Below are 13,522 nucleotides of genomic sequence, written 5' to 3'. Positions count from 1 at the left end.
GGTCAATCAATTTGTATGGCAGCCATATGATATAGTGATCTGATCTGAACGATTTCTTACAAAAATGTGGCGATACCTTGGATGATATTCTCTGCAAAATTTCTTAAAGATATCTCTTGAAATAAAAGATCTCTCCATACACAAACTTTATTGCTATAGTTCATTTTGCATGGCAGCTATATGCTATAGTAATTCGATCTAAACAATTTCTCCGGAGATTGCAACATTATCTTAGGGAATAACTCATATCGAATATCGTGAAGATATCTTCTCAAATGAAAAAGTTTTCTTACAAGAACTTGATTCCGATCGTTCAGTTTGTATGGCAGCCATATGCGATAGTGGTCCGATATCGGCGATTTCGACAAATGAGCAGTTTCTTGGAGAGAGAAGATCATAAGCAAAATTTCAGATCGCTAAGTCTAAGACTCTGTGACTAATTCGCTCGTCATGCTTATCATTTATTTATATACCACAAATGACAAAATGAATGTGTCCTGCTGAGGGCAGAGTAAAGAGCCTGCAACCGCTTGCAAAAAGACATCAACTTAGGAAATAACGTGCACCCTAATGTATATAGTACTTATGTATATACATATACATATATATTTCTATGTACATTCTTGGCATTTGTGCAAAGACAGCAACTAGCAGCTAAAACTGTACAACGACAAACACAAATCGAGTAGCTGTGTTTCTAATGCAAATTCCACACACTCACGCTCACACAAACACACATACAAGCACATGCACTTTGCTTTTGGTGCGAAAAGTGAAAATTGAGCAGATTTAGTGATGCTTCTAGGCGCTGCTTAGCCCACAAACAGACATGCAGATTTTAACACACATATGGTATTACAAATACACAATAATATAAAACACATGGGTGTGTGTGTGGAGGTACGTGCATCGCCTTTGAAGTGAATATTTGCAGTTGGAGAAACCATTAAATCAGCGCAGATATTAAAACTTTTAAGCCCGCCTGGTGTTTTTTGCTGCTTTGTTGCAAGTTTTCTATGTAAATGCGTTGTGCGGAGATTTGCAGCTGTGGCTCCATACAATACGACTTAGTTTAGCAAGGTTTTTTGTTGATTTTATGCACAAACATATATGGAGAGAGTATATGTTGGAGCCCTGTTAGTACAAATGCAACAGCTGCAAGTGAAAATTTATTTGTTTTCTTTGCGAAAATTGAATTAGCCTTGTAGTCTACGGTGTAGCATGCTTAGTTTTGTTATATACTGCTTAGTAGCTGAACCGTTAGGCTTAAATAAATTAAATATGCGCATAAAACTATGTTTTGCTTATGAAGCCTAAAATGCTGCTAAATCTCTGAAATTAAAAAAAAATTATGCTTATTGTATTGGTAATATTTTTGCCTTAATAATGCTTATTCTTTAATCCATTTTCCTCTAACAGTTCATATTAGCTCACAATCCGCCCAAATGTAGGCCATATTTTATTCGTATTGCCTACTTTTAGGCGATTATTACATTATACATCTGTTTCTGTTTGAACTTGTGCTTAATTCATGAAGTAATACTTAATCGGGTGATTCCGTGGAAGTGACATGTGTTTGGAGTAGAGTAGGTGAATAGTTTTACGGATTAACACGTTGACTGCCAGTGTAGCATCGGTGATCACGATAAAAATCTACTCCCAGGTGCCAAGCAAAAAATAAATGTTGCGATTTGTCCTAGGCGTTTATCAGCGGTAATACATTGGCACCTGGTCGTAGTTTTTTGTCGTGGCCACCAGTGGTAAACTGGCCGCCAATGTGTTAAAGTTACTCCCTCCGGTTGAAGGAGAAAATTTTTGATGTTGTTCGAAGCAGTTGCGGTGCTTTGAGATCTCAAATTAAAAGAGAGCAGTAAGCTATTCAATAAGTTAAAATTTCGCTTTTTTAGTTTAGACACTTCAGTTTCCAGAGAATCGTCCAAAATGACTCCAGTTTTGCCAATGAAGACGAATATCAATTTGCTATACTCAGACGTCTTTCTAATAATGTTATATGGTTTTGCCATTTGTTTGCCACAAAAATTTTTAACAACCATAAGGATCAAAGCCTGTCTAGGAGATGGTAGATAGAGCTGTTGCATAGTCTAGAAACTAAACTAAGATATTCATAACTCGGAAAGGCCTAGATAATTGTTGCTGTATTAAAATTACTCCTTTCTCATCAATCTCCGAACTTTTTTTAAATTTTGTTACCCCGATCAAGGAATTATAAGTTTACCAGGATATTTATAACTCCCAAAAGGAAACATCGAAGACTATGTAAAGTATAGGATATATAGTCTTTCAGTTTTAAGATATCGATCTGAAATTTTGCATGAGTCCCTTTTCCACCAAAAAGCTGCTTATTTCTCAGAATGGCTGATATCAGATAACTATAACATATAGCTGCCATACAAATTGAACAATCAGAATCAGTTACTTGCATAGACAATTTTTCATTTGATGAGATATCTGCACCGAATTTGGCACGAGTTCTAGTCTAAGGTACCAATACAATTTTAAGAAAAATTGTTCAGATCGGACCACTATAGCATAATGCTCCCATACAAACTGACAGATCAAAATCAAGATTTTGTAACAAAAACTCTTTTATTTGACGAGATATCTTCACGAAATTTGGCATGGAATATTGCTCAAGCCAACGGTGCAAACTCAGAAAAAATTGTTCAAATCGGACAACTATAACCGAAGAAATTCATGAAAGGAATCTTTCGTATTTGTGAAGGACCCAGAAATGCATTCTCTATAAACATTTAAAGCCTACGCTTCAATCTACTTACAAATAGTTGTGTTTGAGTCGCATAATTCTTCTCATTTTTATTCTAGTAAAAATAACATTTTGATTTAGCATTTACACACTGACTATTTGCACATTGCCACGCTTCAAAAGGCAAAGCAAATAAATCACGAACACTTTGCTAAAAGTTTTTCAAACACCTCCCACCGCTTGTTCTTATACTTCTTCTGCAACTTCTTCTTCTCACGCTTCTACGTCTTCCTTTACTCTTCTCCTTGTTATCATACTTACTCTCCGTCTACTTTCACGCCTTAATTGCTCGGCACTTGCTTTACTTTTGACGACTTTTGCCTTGCTGACAGCCACTACGTGGTGCCAGACACACATACACACACGCACCAATACTACTTCGCTGCCGTTGCATGAGGAACTCTTGGCCACTTTCCCACTCAAACTCAAACTCGCTGAAGAACGGCAATTTGCCACTGAAATAACAGCTGAAAGATAGTGAAAACATATGTTTTTCCTGCATGTAAGTATGTGTGTGTGTATGCATGTGAGTGTGCTTGCTTGCAGTAGAAGCGCTTGTGGCTCTTTGGAAAATATTTTTCTTCGGCGCAAATGAAATGAGAACGCTTGAGGTTCTGGAAAGAGTTTGCAGCGCATAGCATTGCATAACTTAGCATAAGCTGACTCGTTAGCTATTGATATTTATGAGCAGAGCGCTGCATGTCTGTCTGCGCTTTTTGTATGCAGCAAGTGGCAAGTGAGTGTGTGTGTGTGTGGCGATATGAAATTAAACCACCAAGTGGAATCTGCCGAATTAATATGCAAATTTGTCAGCGTGCATCCATGCGGAGCGCCGTTAACTTCCGATTCGTCGGCTGTCTGACGCTGCGCTGGCCGCCTTGCCTGCGCTCAGCCTGTGAGTGTGTTCACACACACCCTAATGCCTTACATGCCACATTAATCAAATCCTGTCACGCATATGTGTGGGTATTGTAGTCGGGGTGGCACGACGCAGTGGCACTTGCCTCACGTTGCACCGCACTGTGGCCGCCAGTGAAATGAAGCGTATCCATCATCGTCACGGCAGTCTGTCTGTGTCTGCATACGCAATGTGGTGTCTTTCATATGCGTGCCTCGCCATGTTGCGAGTTGGCATCTTTGAAATGCATATCTTCAGCGCACGGACAGACAGACAGACAGCGCACTCTATGCGATAACCATATTTGCTGCAATCACAGACGGAGGAAAGTAGTCCGCTGACGCAGGCTTTGTTGCTGCCATCAACCATTTGCATTATTGCTGTTGTTGCTTTTTTGTAGTACCAAGTACCGACTAGAGGGAGCATTTTGTATTCGAGTGTATTTCAATTCAGCAACAGCGATGGGGGTTTAATATGAGCACGCCAATTTGTCTGAAGAGCAAAACTCGAGTAACTCAGAGTGAGTTTCAGACCCTGTAAACCTGCATTCGGTTAATAATATTGTCTACGCTACACGTAACGGTGCTTTTTGCAACGATATCTTCGTGGAAGTTTAGGAATCCTACGGAAGCCCAGCTTATGCAGCCAAATTTTCCTGATCGCTCCGTTTTGAAGGCGATTGGTACTTCTAACAACCTATGTTCTTGTTGTTGTAGCGGCAGAAGACACCCCTAAAGTAATGTTGTTATTATAACGGCAGAGTTTTGCCAAGTTGACAGTCCTTGGCCGGATAAAAATCTGGGTCCGTTCCGGTTACGAATGGTTCACTGAGTCTCTGGACGAATGATGCAGAGTTGGCAGTCCTTGGCCGCAAATAAAATTATAAACCACTGCCTTGAGAGGGGATAGGACAGGAAGGATCCTAGGAAGAACGAACGCGCTGTTGGAATCCACCAATTCCAGCCATTTCGTCGGACGCGTAAAAAACATGGCAACAGAGGTGCGTCAACCTTTGTCTGGCGAAGGGTGGATCTTGGAGTTGAAAGTGTCTAGAGCTTTCCATCTCATTTTCACCATTGCAACATTGATAAAATTTGGCATCTATAAACTTTAGGATCACCACATGTGACAGTGTCTAGTTAGGCCGTCTATCTTTGCATCGAGAGCTCATTTTGTCGACGTGTTTTATAAGTGCAGAACGTCTGTTAGAATTTGTTTATCTTGGCTTAGCCAAATTTAGATTATTTTTCATTTTCGGAATGAAGCTTTATCTTGAAAGAATTTTCCTGAATGAAATGAAATGCTCTATGTTTTCAGTCAATATACAAGTACCAGAAATTACTCTGCAGGCCTTAAACTAAATTTTTTTTGAAAAATGCATCTTTATAGCTCCGCCTAGAGCTCTTTCACGCAGTTGTTGTTGATTTGTGAGCATCTACCTTGCTTGTATCGAATACTCGCACTGAAATTTTTTGCGGCATTGGTGAGTTCCGCAGTGCTAGGCAGAAAAATTATGGACTCCGAACTGTTTCGGCTTTAGTTCAGCACAACTAACAACCGGATCGCTTTATATATTTCCTTTATATTTGCGCATTTCCTCTAGTTCCGTTCTAATCCGTAGTCTCAAATCCGTGAACCTCTAAAGCTCGCCCAGTGGCAAATAGAAAAAAAGCTATAGTAGTCGAGCTCATTTGGCTCCTGGCGAGAGTTAGACTCACAATCAGGCGGTTATAGTTCCAATCTTCGTGCTTCTTCAGCGCCCTAAAGTTCCTTCTGACAATTCGCGAATCTGTTTCAATTTCAGTTAAATTCCCAAAAGTCCGTGGAAATATGTCTACTCAATCATTCACATTTCCCGGCAAGCACGCAGTACCCAAACACACACTCACACATACACAGCGTTCGCCTGGAACGCTACACTCCAACGCGTGTAGCCCAACTGTTTGCAGTCGCTGAGTGTTCGAGTCTGGGATTGTCAAATAAATTATTTTTGATTGCGCTGTCACTGCTACTACAACAGACAAACGCTGGCGGCGCGGCATGGGTGTACGGGTTGGTGGCTTTTTGACGGCAACAAAAATCGCTTTGGCAATTTATTAAATTTGTCCGCACACGTTCGCGTTCATTTTGCCATTTTCGCACTTTTTTCACGCGCACATTTGATTTATGGAATTCCAAATTAATACTTTTTATTATTATCTCCGTTCTTCCGTTCGTTTTTTGCGCTTAATGACCGCAAATGTTGCATTTAATTTGCATACATTTATGCAGCTTATAAATTTCGCACTGCCATAAACATTAAAGTGCTTGTATTAACAATGTATTACGTACCTAATTGTGTTTCACAAGTTCACAATTGTCTATATGCGCGAGAAACGGTTATATGCGGCGCTGAAAGTGGAAGAGAGAGAGAGAGAGTATACATATTACTTTTAATGGCAACATTTAAATAATTTTAAAGCTCATCATTATTATAATGCGTTAATTTCACAGAAATGGATGCACTCAATGGCAAATTGAAATGTTTTTTTCTCTCTCGTTTTACTTAAATTTATTTTGTTAAAAAATATGCAAAATACTCGTATGTTGAAAAGCTCATTAGATTTTTAAATAAAAACTGATTGTTTGAGTTTTAAAGTACTTTTGAAGCATTTGACTCACACTTGTCGCTGTGAAGAAAATATTATTCCGATATTATTTAGTGGTAGAATTTTGCTAACTCAGCTTTGAGCATTGAGTTCGCGATTCAAATTTTAGACATAAATGTTTATGGCATCTAGGCCCATCAGATCTGGACTGCCTAATTGTCAAAGAGAATTATCAAACAAAAAGTTGGATATTGTCATCAAAAACTAATCGTTTATGGTCAAACTGTTCGAATTTAAAAGTTTTGAACTCGGAATAAATGGAGAGTTACTCGGAGATCCTCCCATGCCCCCATTTCAACGCCCCCACTTATTAAAAATAATCATTTTGATGATTTTCTCCTTAAAAACCGGCGATTTGGAACACATTTTTATTTTTCTAAATTTCTGGGTAAATCCAAATTTAAAATTTCTTTAATAAAAAGATGCCCCATGCGATTCTGCAAATTTCTGCATTTTTATATTTTCTCTACGACCAGTGGTTTAGAAGTTATAGGCATTTTTGTATTCGGCGGCTGCTTTCTACATGCTCCTGGTCGCCTGGTAGAAATCTGAGATTTTGGCACCAAATTGAATGCAATTTTTCAGCAGCGACGGGCGGATGCACCAAAAATTTGCGTGGGGCATTGCATATGCAAAGGGGCCAAATTGGGAACACGGAAGCGGGGCATACCCATGGACCGGAAACCGGAACAGGCCATCGACCGGAAATGGAATAACGGTACCGCACTTCCGGTCTGGAACCCAAACCGGAAGTCGTGAACCGGAAACGGATCCACATTTCCGGAAGTCGCGAACCGGAAACGGATAAGAGCTTCCGGAAATGAAACCATATTTCCGGTTTAGAAACCCAACCGGAAGTGATAATCCGGAAGCGGATGCCGGGCGGAAACGGAAGTCAAATTTGGATCCGTTTCCGGTTCGTGACTTCCGGTTTGGGTTCCAGACCGGAAGTGCGGTACCGTTATTCCATTTCCGGTCGATGGCCTGTTCCGGTTTCCGGTCCATGGGTATGCCCCGCTTCCGTGTTCCCAATTTGGCCCCTTTGCATATGCAATGCCCCACGCAAATTTTTGGTGCATCCGCCCGTCGCTGCTGAAAAATTGCATTCAATTTGGTGCCAAAATCTCAGATTTCTACCAGGCGACCAGGAGCATGTAGAAAGCAGCCGCCGAATACAAAAATGCCTATAACTTCTAAACCACTGGTCGTAGAGAAAATATAAAAATGCAGAAATTTGCAGAATCTCATGGGGCATCTTTTGATTAAGGAAATTTTAAATTTTGATTTACCCAGAAATTTAAAAAAATAAAAATGTGTTCCAAATCGCCGGTTTTTAAGGAGAAAATCATCAAAATGATTATTTTTAATAAGTGGAGGCGTTGAAATGGGGCATGGGAGAATTTCCGAGCATCTCTCTATTTATTCCGCGTCCAAAAAGACACAAGGGAAAGTTATTATCAGTACAGATTTTCGCTAAATTTCGATAATACTTTTCAGAGTTTTCCTGATATTTTCATTGTAAAATCAGCTTTGTGTCACAGAGATCATATAATTAATAGAAAAAGTTGCTATCGGGATTTTATGAATAAATCTGATCTTAACCGATAATGCATTATAACGTCTATCGGAATTCCGAAAACCTTTACATTGATTTTATGGAAGCTAGGGGAAATATTGACCCGATTTCTTACATACATAGTCAGCACAAGGCCAATAAAGGTTATCTCTGAATTCCACTAATGTTTCAGATATTCCACTCAGATATTTCCCGACATTTTCAATAAAAAATCGGGATTTTTTCCATAGATTTCTCAAAGTATCTGTATCTCTTATTTATAGGTAATGTGAAAAGGAGTGATGTATGTAACTCAAAATGGCGATATTTAAGCAGTAAAGCAAGAGGCAAGATTGATATCAAGGCTGTATCAGAAAAGAAGTGGTTCCAGTTTTGGCTAGATATTTATTGCATTTCTAATAAATTTGAAGTATGTATTCCGGTGTATGGATGGTGAGAAGTTGAGTGGTGTAATACAATATTTCCATATAAATAAACTGAGACTCACTAATTTTGAAACAAAAACACATTTTTCATTTCGTTTCCGAGTTTTATTTCTTAGTTGCTTGCATGCTGCATAGATTTCAACTCAAGTTTGGCGTTGCACGAACAGACAGCTGGCTTGACGATTGGTTATGTATGGTAAAATCAACCCGGAATTGATCACTATATACTTGTATATTTCGAATATTTAATAGTGTCACCAACAACAGTTAGATGAAGTACGCCACTTTAGTTGTTGCAACATGTTGCAAGAGTATTGAAACATCACCGAAAACAACAACAACGAACAGAACTCATTCACAAAGCCGCAATTCAAACTAAAACGAAGCGAATATTAAATGTCAGAGACGCTTCAAGGTCACACCCATATCAATAACACGAAGGATGCAAGCTTCAAACTTCGCATAGTGAAAGCACATACATAGACAAACTTGATTGCTCATTCACGTTTGTGGCAAATAAGCTTTTGCGTTAAGCTATTGACAGCGAGCAAGCACACAAATGCAATTGAGGCGCCCCAATGGGATGGCAACCGTGGCAACCAAAGCCGACTGCGGTCGGAGGATATGCCAGGTGCGCACACCACACACACAAACAAACACATACACATGCAAACGTGCATGCAGTCACACTCCACGCCCAGCCAGTTGCCACAAAACCGCCACTGCAAAGGCAACAAATGCAACAAAAGCCCATTTGAATGGTACACATGATCTCCGAAGAGGTGTGGTCGGCGAGATAGAATTCGCAACGGCAGAGTGCTACACTGGCTGGTGTTGCAGTTGGGGCAAGTAGCGCGGGTAACCACGGGGAATGCAACCGATACGACCGATGTGACCAATATTGACAACGGAACCGTCGGTTGGCACTTGATTTTATGGCCAACACACACACACACACACATGCAACCGGTAAGCAATAACAATGCTTTCAATGAAAACAACAACAACAACAGTAGCTGAGCTACAGAGCTTTGTTTACCTCTTAATTAACTCGGCGCTAAGCGAATGGCTGTTGACATGCGGCACATGTGGCATATGCGGTATGTTGCCGCTGTCTAAAAGGCAGCAAAACACACTCACCACACAACAACAATAACAACAACAAGATAACAAGCACACCGCGTTGAGTGCGTAAACACAAACAAGCCGAAAAGCTTTAACGGACTAAAAGGATTTGTGAACGGTGGCTGGGTAAGCCAACAACAACGACGACAACAGCGCTGACAACAAAAGCTACAACAATCACATTTTGGCCGACAAGTGTCTAAACAATTTCTGTTTATGCCGCGCATTATTGTGCCTAATTGCAATTTGTTCTGTCATCAGTCACTTGAAGCGACCGACAAATAACGGTACACGACTACGCCACGCCACATGTGGCAGGCAGCAAAAAAATGGCAAGTGCCACACATATGTACCCATGTTGCAGATGATTGCTGGCAGATGTGTAATGGTGATCGGCTGTTTTTGCTGTAATTTCCGCCCAGCATTTTTTTTGCTTTTGTGCATGTGTTGATTTCAGGCGGTTAGCCACAGTGGCAACTCGTCGCAGCAACGAAAATTGAATGAAGTGAAATTTGTGCGGTTTTGACACTTCTGACTGTGCGAGGGGCGTTGCGTGAAGGGCAAAAACTGATACCAAATTTGTTGCTGTAATTGAATATTGAGTGAAAATTGAGGAAAGTTGCCAGACTTAAGCGGTGTTTACTAAAGAAAGTTCTGGAACAATAGCTTTATTTACTTTTTGAGGAAATTTAGGTAATTTTTGAGGCATCGCATTTGAAGGTTTTTAAAAAAAAACCACTTCCCTTATGTGACTTTCCTTCTAATACGATTTATTACACTTGATGCCGACCTATTACAAATATCTTTTGATATCTTTATATATTGGGCTTGCCAGATGTCCAAAACAAACCTTTTTATTATAACAAAATATACATTAAAATAGGTGGCAACTTTTTCAAAAATATCTACATATGTATATATCTAAATCTTCGCAAGCCGTTTTAATTTGCTAATAAAATTGAAGTTATCTTATACATTTTTTGGCGTAAAAAAGTTTAAGCAGTTGGCAACTCTGCCAAAACAACACTTCGTCAAAAATTTTTTATAAGCCTCTTGGGATTAACGGTTAGATAACTAATTTATTTTTTCCCACGAGTTCCACAAAAATTTAAAATAGGTGGCAATCATTTTCTTATATTTTTTCAAGTCCAAAAACTCAAAGGCATCTTAGATACTAAAATTGAGATTTTGCCCTGCAACCTATTGTCTGTTGTACTTTGGTAGCCATATTGTAGCACTTTTGTATTAATTTAAGGCTAAAAATTTTATTCAGCTGGCAACTCTTGCCAAACAAAAAAAAACATAAATTTTTCATAAATCGGTTTAGTTTCACACCTAAATAACTAATTTATCTATTTTATTTTATTTTACAAACGAATTATACTAAAATTTAATGTTGCCACCTTTCACAATTATTTTTTCAACTTCTATTATTCAAAAAAGTCTCAAGTTTAGTACCAATATTTTAAGTCTAGGTAATACCTTTTCCATTTTATGGCTTAAAAAGTATCAAAAAGTTGGCAACTCTTACTGAAAATATTTTCGTCATAAAATTTTCATAAACCACTTAAGATGTATGCCTACAAGCATAACTAATTAATTTATTTTTTTTTTAACAAATGAATTATACCAGAATTTAAAATTAGTGGCAACGCCCAAAAATATCATAAGTGTTTTACTCGCATTGCAAATTTTCTACATGTTATCAATTTTAAAGCGTACAATTTTTTTACAGTTGGCAACTCTTCCCAAAAACAAAATCAACGACATACATACATACATATGTACATTTTTCATTAACCAGCTTAGATTGTTATAAATAATTATTATTTTTTAATTAATTCTACTAAAACTTAAAATACGTGGCAACATTTTTCAAATATTTTAGGTTATTAATTTTATGACGCAAAATTTTTAAAACAGCTGGCAACTCTTTCTAAAAATATTTTCGTCATAATTTTTTTCTAATCCGCTTCTGTTTGCCACCCACATTGAACCACTTCTTTTATTCCATGAAATTAATATACCAAGATGTTTGAACAGGTGGCAACCCTTTACAAAATACAAAAAAAAAATGCTTTCAACTGTATAAATTTCATGCACCAATATATTTCGGATGGCAGAAAATACTTTTAGCAAATTTCAATTGCTAAAGGTGGCAACCCTTTACAAAAAAATACAAAAAACAAAAAATACTTTCAACTGTGGAAGTTTCATATACCAATATATTTCGGATGGCAGAAAACATGTTTTGCCAATTTGATCAAGCCGTCAGTGTTCCCAGTTTCGATTTCGTAACTTTCGCTCTTTTATCTTGGAGACTCTCCTTTGCTTGGGCGTGAAATTAAACGACGAAGTTATTTTTAGCAATAAATATTTTATTCAGTCAATTGATAATAATTTCTCACCCGAAGATGTACAAAAAATTCAAAGAACGCGGCTGAGTGCCTAAAAGTAGACTTGTAGATCTTTTTTACAGCTGTGTCTATATCAATATATAATCGAAATTGAATAAAATCTTAAATTCCTGCGTTCAAATTGAATTCCTGCCATGAATTAACAAAGCCACTCCACTTGCCGCTCCACTTCCGCTTAAGCGCCGTATCCGTTGCGAAGCGTCCAGCTAAACGTGCAAACAATAGCAACTTAAATGTGCAAAATATTGCCAGCCAAAAAAAGAAGTGAAAATAAACAAAATGATCGGCTAATGCGAACAAATGGCGGGTGAAACAATTGTGTGGCCAATAACAACAAACAAATAATGAGCATTTCGCAGGCCATAAGCCAAGAGGCAAAAGTCGAAAGGGCGCGGCGCTGGAGGGCAACACGCTGGTGTAAGCGGCAGCAAGGGCCGAGCGCGCGTTTCAATGAACACGAAATACTTGAGTTTAAATGGTCGCTAGAGGGGAGCGCGCGGAGGCGAGGCCGACAAATGACGACGGAAGCGTAAGCGACAGATAAGCGCGAAAGTACGCAGAGGATTTAGAACTTAAGCGGCAGCTCAACGAGAAAGCATAGACCCGCATGCTCATCAAGCTACTAAAAGAGTGTGGAGAGTATGGCGGCTGTGTGTGTATGTTCATATAAAGCGCAATATGTGTGTTTGTGTATATGTGTGCTTGTATTTGTGTGTTTATCTAAAGCATACAACTTAAATCCTCAAGATAAATACCAACAACGCGGCTGCAGACACACATGCACATGCGAGTAGGCGGGCTGGCGGACACGCGGACAGACAGACGCATTGCGCATTAACTTGCAAGTGGCGTCTTAGAAAATAGCATGACAGCAGCACAACAACAACAACGGCAAAAACAATGGCGTTGGCAAACATTTGAGCGGCAGCAGCTGTTGCAAGCACTCAAGCGTGCATTGGCTTCTGAGCTAAAGCAAACACGCACACACACACACACACTCGCACTGAAACAAACATGTGTTTGTACAGTTCCATGCACTCAAGACAGTACGTGTGTATTGCGCGCCGAGCTCTCAGCGGCGGGTGATTCGCTAAGCTTGCTGACACATGAGCAGCTGATGGACTGGCCGATTGCAAGCAAGCGCTTTTATTCCTCTCAATAGTAAGTGTGTGTGTGTTGACTGTTATTCATCTCTGTATGTTGTTGTGTGTGTATGGACGCTTGAACAGCACCGCAAATTACACGCGCCACTTGTGCGCGACCCCAGCGAAGGTCAGGCAAAAGGATGTGCTAAGGATTTGAAGTATGAGCGGAAACTACAAAGCGCGTCTAACTCAAATAAGCAGCTAAGCCAAGCAGCAGCAGCACAAACACACACACACCCACCCACACATATTGAAGCCTCGTGTGAAGCGTTAGTCACTATGGCAGCCGGCAAGCGTCACACAGCGCTTTTGTTGCCACTACTAATGATGTTGGCGCACCATATTTGCACGAAGACGACGACAAAAAATTGACGGAAAACTAAAACAAAATAACGGATGCAGTGAAGCTTGCGTTTCCGCAGTAAATTTTGTGCGCAATACGCTTTCCCACATAAAATACTTTGGCTTTGCTTTTTTCCGGAAAATCTATCTCATTCTATTTA

General features: G+C 39.3%; 2 protein-coding genes across 9 annotated transcripts in view; one reads left to right on the top strand and one right to left on the bottom strand.

Annotated features, from left to right (window-relative positions):
• The window catches only part of LOC126752874 (protein eyes shut), a 151,499-nt gene that overhangs the window by 25,349 nt on the left and 112,628 nt on the right, over window positions 1-13,522 (top strand). The gene's annotated exons all lie outside the window — the stretch shown is intronic.
• Window positions 1-13,522, bottom strand: part of LOC126752878 (uncharacterized) — a 158,913-nt gene that overhangs the window by 36,033 nt on the left and 109,358 nt on the right. For 3 of the 5 annotated variants that reach the window (XR_007666049.1, XM_050463888.1, XM_050463889.1), the window contains one exon: window positions 6,015-6,074. The exons of the other annotated variants lie outside the window; for them this stretch is intronic. The gene's annotated coding sequence lies outside the window, so the exon portion shown is untranslated. The remainder of the gene's footprint in view (window positions 1-6,014; window positions 6,075-13,522) is intronic. 5 annotated transcript variants of the gene reach the window in all.

This window comes from Bactrocera neohumeralis, chromosome 3 (assembly GCF_024586455.1).
Source record: "Bactrocera neohumeralis isolate Rockhampton chromosome 3, APGP_CSIRO_Bneo_wtdbg2-racon-allhic-juicebox.fasta_v2, whole genome shotgun sequence".
NCBI classification, from domain to species: Eukaryota; Metazoa; Arthropoda; class Insecta; order Diptera; family Tephritidae; genus Bactrocera; species Bactrocera neohumeralis.
Note: the sequence above shows the minus strand (reverse complement) of the source record. Positions and strands in the feature narration are given on the sequence as shown.